This window comes from Cupressus sempervirens, chromosome 5 (assembly GCF_028749045.1).
Source record: "Cupressus sempervirens isolate cs-2001-9-10 chromosome 5, ASM2874904v1, whole genome shotgun sequence".
Classification (NCBI taxonomy): domain Eukaryota; kingdom Viridiplantae; phylum Streptophyta; class Pinopsida; order Cupressales; family Cupressaceae; genus Cupressus; species Cupressus sempervirens.
Genome location: NC_143122.1, coordinates 327,245,025 through 327,252,848, shown reverse-complemented (window position 1 = coordinate 327,252,848; position 7,824 = coordinate 327,245,025).

Here is a 7,824-nt window from a genome sequence, read left to right as displayed (position 1 = left end):
TTCCACCATTTTCCTAAAAATATTAAACTAATTTATGTTTCAAGAAAGCTACTGAAGTCATCATGATGTAATCATTAATAAATAGCATAAAGTAATTTTTACCATTAATAGATATTGTCCTTATAGGACCACATCAGTTAGTGTGCACTAACTTTAATTACTTGGAAGATTATGTTCCTTGGATGTGAAAGTAACATTTATTTGTTTACCATGCAAATATCCTTCATAAACAACATTTGTTGGTCTATGCATTAGTGGCATATCTCTCACCTTTTGATGCTTAGTAACTTTTACCAAGTTGTCAAAATTCGAATGCTCGTCTTTTGTGCAACAACCAAATTTGATTAACCTAACCCATTAGACACACATATTCAAGATTATTAGTATCTATAATATCCTTTAAGTTGTACATGTTAGAGTAAAGCATTAATTTAATTTAATTTATTAAATTGCCTTTACTCACTTCTTTAGATTTCACTTTATGCACTTTGTATTTCTATTTAATAATTAATTAGTATTTATTAAATGTCATATACCTCTTAGGGTTTCCCTTTTAGGTTTTTGATCTCCTTTTATAAGGATTGATATTTTGTAATTATCTCTCATTCTTTTAGTTTGATAATATAATTTTGCATATTCTTAGAGCAAAACCCTTACCTCTTCTTTTCTTTTTCTTCTATGTGGCATGTTCTTGCATGCAGATGTTCTTTGAGTTCTATGGATTTGTCTTGCTCAAATCCTTCAGTACACATTTCCTTTTGATATTTTACCTTTTGCAACAACCTTGATCATTGAGCATAACTTCATATCCATTATCCTAGATTTGACTAAAACTCACAAGATTGTACTTTAGACCATCAATATAATACACATCATGAATAGGTATTTTATCACCTAGCATCAAGGAGCCCAAATCTTTGATTTGTCTTTAATAGTCACCACCACAACTTGCACAACCAATAAATAGCTTACAAGATTAGTGAAATTTTTCTTATCACTTGTCATGTAATTAGAGAAACCACTATCTATAATCCATAAATCTTTTTTTTGTGTAATGTAAAGAAACTTCCATAAACATAAACTTATTAGCATTCTTAAACATCAATTTCTTATCCATGTTGACTAATATTTTTCAAATATTTTGTTGAGTTTTAAATTTGCAATTGATTATCTACTTTGAAACCACATAGATATGCAATTTTCCTTTGTATGACCAAAAAAATCACGTTTGTAGCATCTTAGAGTATTTGTCTTACAAAAATGAATAACCATAACAAAACTTAAAGAACTACCTTGACATAAATATGTAATTTCTTAGTTTATGCACATATTGATGATACACAAAGCAATATCCATCAAAGAAAGGAGTAAATATGATTTGTGTACTTTCATCCATGAATAAGAACTTATGTTTATTCTTATAACATTGATTTAAATCTGCACTTTTTGAGCCAAGAACATAATCTAATTTGGAAGTCATAACATTGTTCTTAAGTTGTTCATCTATATTTTTATTTTCATATTTGAACACTTCATATGCCACCACTTCATTTTCTAACCTCTTATAATCATCATCTTTATAACTTAATTTGTTCTCATTAAAAAAATCATTCCTCGTTTGTTCCTCTACTTGTAATTTTTTAATCTATAACTTGTTGCTTTAAATCATTCTATTGTTTATTAAAAATGTCTTTGTCATTTAATGATTGGATTCCTTGTAAGGAAAATTCTCTTTTTAGTTCTTTATCTGCTCAAGTGCATAAAATAATTCATATTCTATATTAGCTTAAACAAGTTCTACATCACTATCACTTTCGAGTTCTTGGCTAGTATTTTTTCGTGGTCATGAATAACACTTCATTATTATCACAATTAGAACTACTAAATTCAATATCTGAGACACCAGTTATGAAGATTTTCTTCTTAAAAACAAACTTATTTTTGTTATAATCCTTCTTCTTATTAAACCTTTCATTTTCACCATCTTATTCATCATGATTATTAAGAGAACATTCAGATGTAGAGTAAATTATTTTTCCATAATTAACATATTTGAAAGGAAGTTTACCTTTGTATTTACCTGAACCTTTCCTTAGCCTTCTTGAGAGATGTGTTTCAAGAACTTCAAGATCCTATGATTCTTTTCAACCTTGAATATGACTTGTTTTCTTGTAGATTCTTCCTCACTGGATTTCGTTGTCTCACAAGCCACCAATTCTCCATGAATATCTTCTACAGTGCACTTCTTAATGTCTCTAGCTTCTTTTTTATCAAATATATTGGAATTAAACTTCTCTACTAGAGATCTTAGGTCTTTCTTTACAACATCAACATCTTCAACCTCTTGTCCAAGTCTTGGTACGTCATTCATTATTTTAGGTATCTTTATTAGATGCTATTCTATCCTTTTGTTATCATCCATCTTCAAGTCTTCAAATCTACATTTTAGATTCTTTATCTTTTCCTCTTTAACTCTATCATTTCCATGATAAGTTTTTTTCAATTTTTCCCACACTTTAGAATATTTTCAATGCATCAACTTCACAAATACATATTTAGACAATTTGTTAGGAATTGCAAACTTAGCTTTCTTATCAATTTCATATTTATTTTTATCATTGGGATTTGTAGGAAAAGTATTAGGAACTTTATAATCATTAGCAACTAAGGCCCAATAATCAACAATGATAGACAATAAATAAGTTTTAATTAAATCATAACATCTCAAAATGTATAATCTAATCCATTGAATATAGGCACTTTCAAAGAATTATCCATGATAACAAAGTATTCCACTTAACTATGACCTACCCAAGGTTGTTAGACTTGACAGAAGGAACTTTGCTTTGATACCACTTTTTGGAATACAAATAACACAGAGAGGTGGGTGAATCAATGGTTTAAATATATTTTAACATTTTAAAATAGTTACAATATGTGGAACTTGAATTATGAACAAGATAAAAAATGCACAACAAAGTGATGCAATATTTATAGTGGAAAATCTCATAGGGTTAAAAACCACTATTTAATCCTTTCTTTTATTAGGCCTTCAAGGTAGTACAATTTTAGAGCTACAAATTTGGGAAGCACCAACACCCTTTACATTTAGGAGCTACAACTCTAAGGAACACCCATCTCTATCTCCTAAAACACCCACTTCCTCTATACAACTTGAGAAAGAAAGTACACAAAGTGTTGCTTTGTTTCCATACAAATCAAATATAAAACTTGTTTAACAGGTTATACATAAAATATCTTTACACATTCAAACTTTTAAACCTTCATTACAAATTATAACATAATTAAAAATTAATAGAAAAATCTACACTTTATTCAAAAGCAATCTACTAACTTCCTATCACAATTTACTTCCTATCACAGTTAAATCTTCAAAGTACTTTTATCAAGTTCCACTTCAAAGAAATACTAAAATATAAGTTTTGTATTCATGAACACAACCATTAATTAATTAGTAATAGTAAGCCAAATCATACCGATAAATTTTTAAACATTTTCAATTTATTGTCAGTAATAGAAAGTAAAGTCCACACACACAATGAGGTGTGGGGGAGGGGGGATGGTGGTGAATTAGTTGTGACCAAATTCAACTTGCTATTTCCAAATTTAATAACCAAAAAAATGAACCATAACAAGGGATAAACCATGCACAATAACACAATGATTTGTTGAATAGGAAAAACCCCAGTGGAGATGGCACCCACATGATAGTGTACTAAGATATATGTTCCTTGTGAAAGGATGTGACCCTATTAGGAGCCAAATACAATGCAATCAATACAATAGTCCATGTTAAAGAATAGATCCCTATTAGGAAACCTTAAACCCTTGTTAGAAGGTTCTAACCTTGTTAAAGGTTAATAGGAAGATAGCTAGACCCACTATCCAATTTTTTTAAGCAACAACGAAGAGAAAATCTTTAGGATAATAAATCCAATGTACTAAATTGGCCAAAACTGCAACTCAATTGCTAATACAGTTCCTTTGAATCTCAAAACCATGTACCAAACCAATGTCTTCTCTACTCTGATTATCCAACCTTTAAAATCACATCCTTTAACCATATACATGAAGCACAGTACATGTGATGTCTTCCAACTAAGGAAAACATATTTCCTTTATATGCTTCTCAAATAACTAATTAGGTTAGCCTATCAAGGATTTCCCAATGTATACTTAATTGCATAGGACCTTATTAAGGCATAGACACATTCTAAAACATCATTACAATTATTACAAAAAGGTTCCCACACATTACAATAGAATTAACACAATCTTCAATAAGGTTCAACATGTTACACCAACATAGTCAACAACCAATTAAACATATCACACAAGCAACCTCACAATAATGATCTCTAAGACTTTATAACATGAACATAACTTCATGAACATGTCTTCAACCATAATCCAAGCTCACTATTCTTAATTCCACTTATCTGATAAGATACAACCAATTTCCCAACATCTATTTTTGACAATATTTCTCGCACATTGGTCTATTGCCATTCTTTACCCATTCACAAACTCACTAGGACCCCTAGAGGAAGTGTTCAAAAATGGAATGTGTTTAGTGGACTTGAAATCATAATAAGACATTCCCAAGAAATCATTAGAGACTTTCTCTAACATGTCATTTGAAGTCATCTTTTAGAGAATACCTTGTCAAATCCATCAAATCCTTAAAGAAAGAGATGTAACATATCAAAATTCAAGTCAAATTTCCCAAAATGTAGAGTAAGGGATTTTTCACCATTTGCAAGAACAAAATATCACTTATGCTACCTCAAGAATGGGGATAATAAAAGCTTAAAATGAAAGGAAACTAATCTACGAGATGCTTAAATGGCTATTTAAAAATAATAAAATATTTCTAGTATAATCAAAATATAAATAAAAAAAGCTAAGATAATAAAGTAAATTACATCAATGCAAATAAATTATAGTATGTTACACTTATATTTTTCTTCAGCCTTAACGTCAAACATTTAAGTCGTGGGAGTGCCCAAGTTGAAGTTGAAGTTGAACCTTCGGGTCAGTTCAACTTCAAGTTCAGTGATTTCATAATATATTTTCGAGTGTCGAAGTCGAAGTTGAATCTTCCAGCCAGTTCAAGTTCAACTTCAAGTTTTGTCATTAGCACAAAATGTTAAAATCAGGCCAGTCATTCTCCTATTCGTCAGTGTTCCTATTCACATATGGGGAGTTTGAAGTTGAAGTTGAAGTTTCATACCAGTTCAACTTCAACTTCAAGTTCATGTTGGAGTCGGTGCAAAATGCAGTGTTCTGTTTGAAGTTTCAGTTTCAGTCCTGGCAATCATAAGTTCGAGAATCATTATGATTCAATCAAGATTGGGAGCTTCAAAATTATATTTGAAATGGTGAAGCCTGAAAAGAATCCACCATTCTTAAGTGCAAAGCTCATGGACAGTTTCAAGTATGCAGTTCATAGATCAAAGGCTCAGATTCATCAGTTCGAATTTGTGGCTCAAGTTTAAAATCAAGCTCAGATCCTATTTCAAGGTTCGAAGTCCAAGATCCAAGGTTAGAAAGTGGTGGTGGATAACAAGATGTACAGTAAGTAAATTCCAACATGAGATTCAGGTGCAGGTATTGGTGTATATATTGTTTTCAGTTTTAATACAGCCTGTAACTACAGATTTCTGTTTGCATTAAAATAACAGTCACAATCCAGGGAGCATAACTTTTTATCCCACTATCCTATTTTTCTCAATTTTTGATATGTTATAGAAAATAAAGTTTTCTAAATTTTCACCAAATATATTTTCAAAATTTGGTCAAAGTCAAAAGTTATGATGGACTGTATGCGGGTCTGTCAACATACCAGCAAATGCAAAATGTTCTGCAATTAGAAAAACAGTCATGTTGTGGGGCCCACAGATTTTAATCCAACTATTAGATTGAGCTGAATTTAGGATATGTTTGAGGAAACCTAGTTTTATAAATTCCCTCCAAGCCATTTTGCAAGATTCTTGACGGATCAAAAGTTATGACTGTTTGAGTGTGGCAGTATATTAATGACAGTTACAGGATTATAATTGCAATCTGTAACCAGCATACACCACCTGTCCAACATGCACATGCCATTCATTTTTGTAGTGACAGGTGTCCACAAGAGGAGTTTGGACAAATGTAAGCAATATCATAATGTTTATTAAACATTATGTTTATTTTTTTTGGATACATCACTCTTACTCAATAACGGACAGTGGAATATGAAAGGTTGGGAGAAGTTTCAAGAAACAGTTATTCAAACTAAAAAGGAATGGACAGAAAGAGAAGATAAATATTACAGAGAATAATAAGAGAGAGGTTCTTCTTTTTCTGTGGAGGAGTTCTATAGCTGCTGCTACAGGGAGAAGAGATTTCTATTTTGTAGTAGAGGAAGCAGTTTCATTTTATGCAGATTGATTGTAACAAGGGGATGGAACAGTACTATTATTGTTTTATCATGCCTCTGAAATAAAGAGGGACATTAGTGTGTTTGATTTTATAGTCATATACATTTGTGTTTCTGATCTGAAAGGATTTTGGAGTCCTTTTATTTCTATTTTAGATGCAGTTCTATATTATTATGTCAGATGTGATATATGCAATCTTATGGTTATGTATTCACACTTTTGCATAAAGATGTTTACAACTTTCTCTCTCCCAATTTTCTCTGCAATGTGAAAGACTTGGTAGATAGTCCTATGGCTATTTTCTGGTTTTTCTCTCATTATCAACTTATTAACCTTATAATCACGTTCATCTCATGTTGATGAGTGGATGTTAGAAAGCGTTGGTGTCTTCTGGTAAAAGGCATAACCAGCTATTAAAATTCTTTGAATATCTTTCTAAGAGGGAGCTGTACCTCTCAATTCAGAGGAAAGCTATCAATCTCATGATAGTATTTCCAATCGTTAGTGGAAGTTGTTCTTCTATTTGGGCATTTGGAGTCATTCTTTGTGTTTAATTTTGGAAGGACAAAACTGTTTACTAACATAGTATATGTTACGTACAGACATTTTGTCTTCAAAAACTAGAAATATACAAGTTGAAGGACATATCATGAACATATGAATCTCTCCTCCTCACATGAAAACAAGCTATGGGGACACTTGTGTATTGCACCAGGGTCCTAGATAGAAGAGAATATAAAACCCTAGGATTGCATAATCTTATTTCCCAAATCCAATTGGGAGTATATAATCATCACATATAGACACAAAAATAATAAATTATTTATGGTTGTAAAGAGGTTTGCCACAATCAAACCCCCTCTTTGGTGTTGCCACTTCTATGAAAAGCTAGATAGATCAGTAATACACTAAAGTGGAGAAGAGTAATATAAATATATCCAAACTTAATGGACGAAAACCCCTACTATACAAATACATACATTGAAAACAAGATTCACTTAAGGAAATACCTTATTGCATGGAGAATATACAAGTAGTAAAATTGTACCTTACTAGAGGGAGGACAACCCTTACTAGCTATATAAAATGATATTAAAATACATTAAGAAATTAAAAAAAAAAAACAAATACTAAACAATGAGAAATAGAGTATGCAAATGAGATGATCACAAATATAGGTATTTCCAAGTTGTAGAAGGAAACTAACAAATATTTGTTTTGTGTGTGTGTGTGTGTGTGTGAGAGAGAGAGAGAGAGAGAGAGAGAGAGAGAGAGAGAGAGAGAGAGAGAGAGAGAGAGAGAGAGAGAGAGAGAGAGAGATGAAGGACTGGACATAGTTATTAGATTAGGAGATCAAATCAATGATACAAAAAAGAGGAGA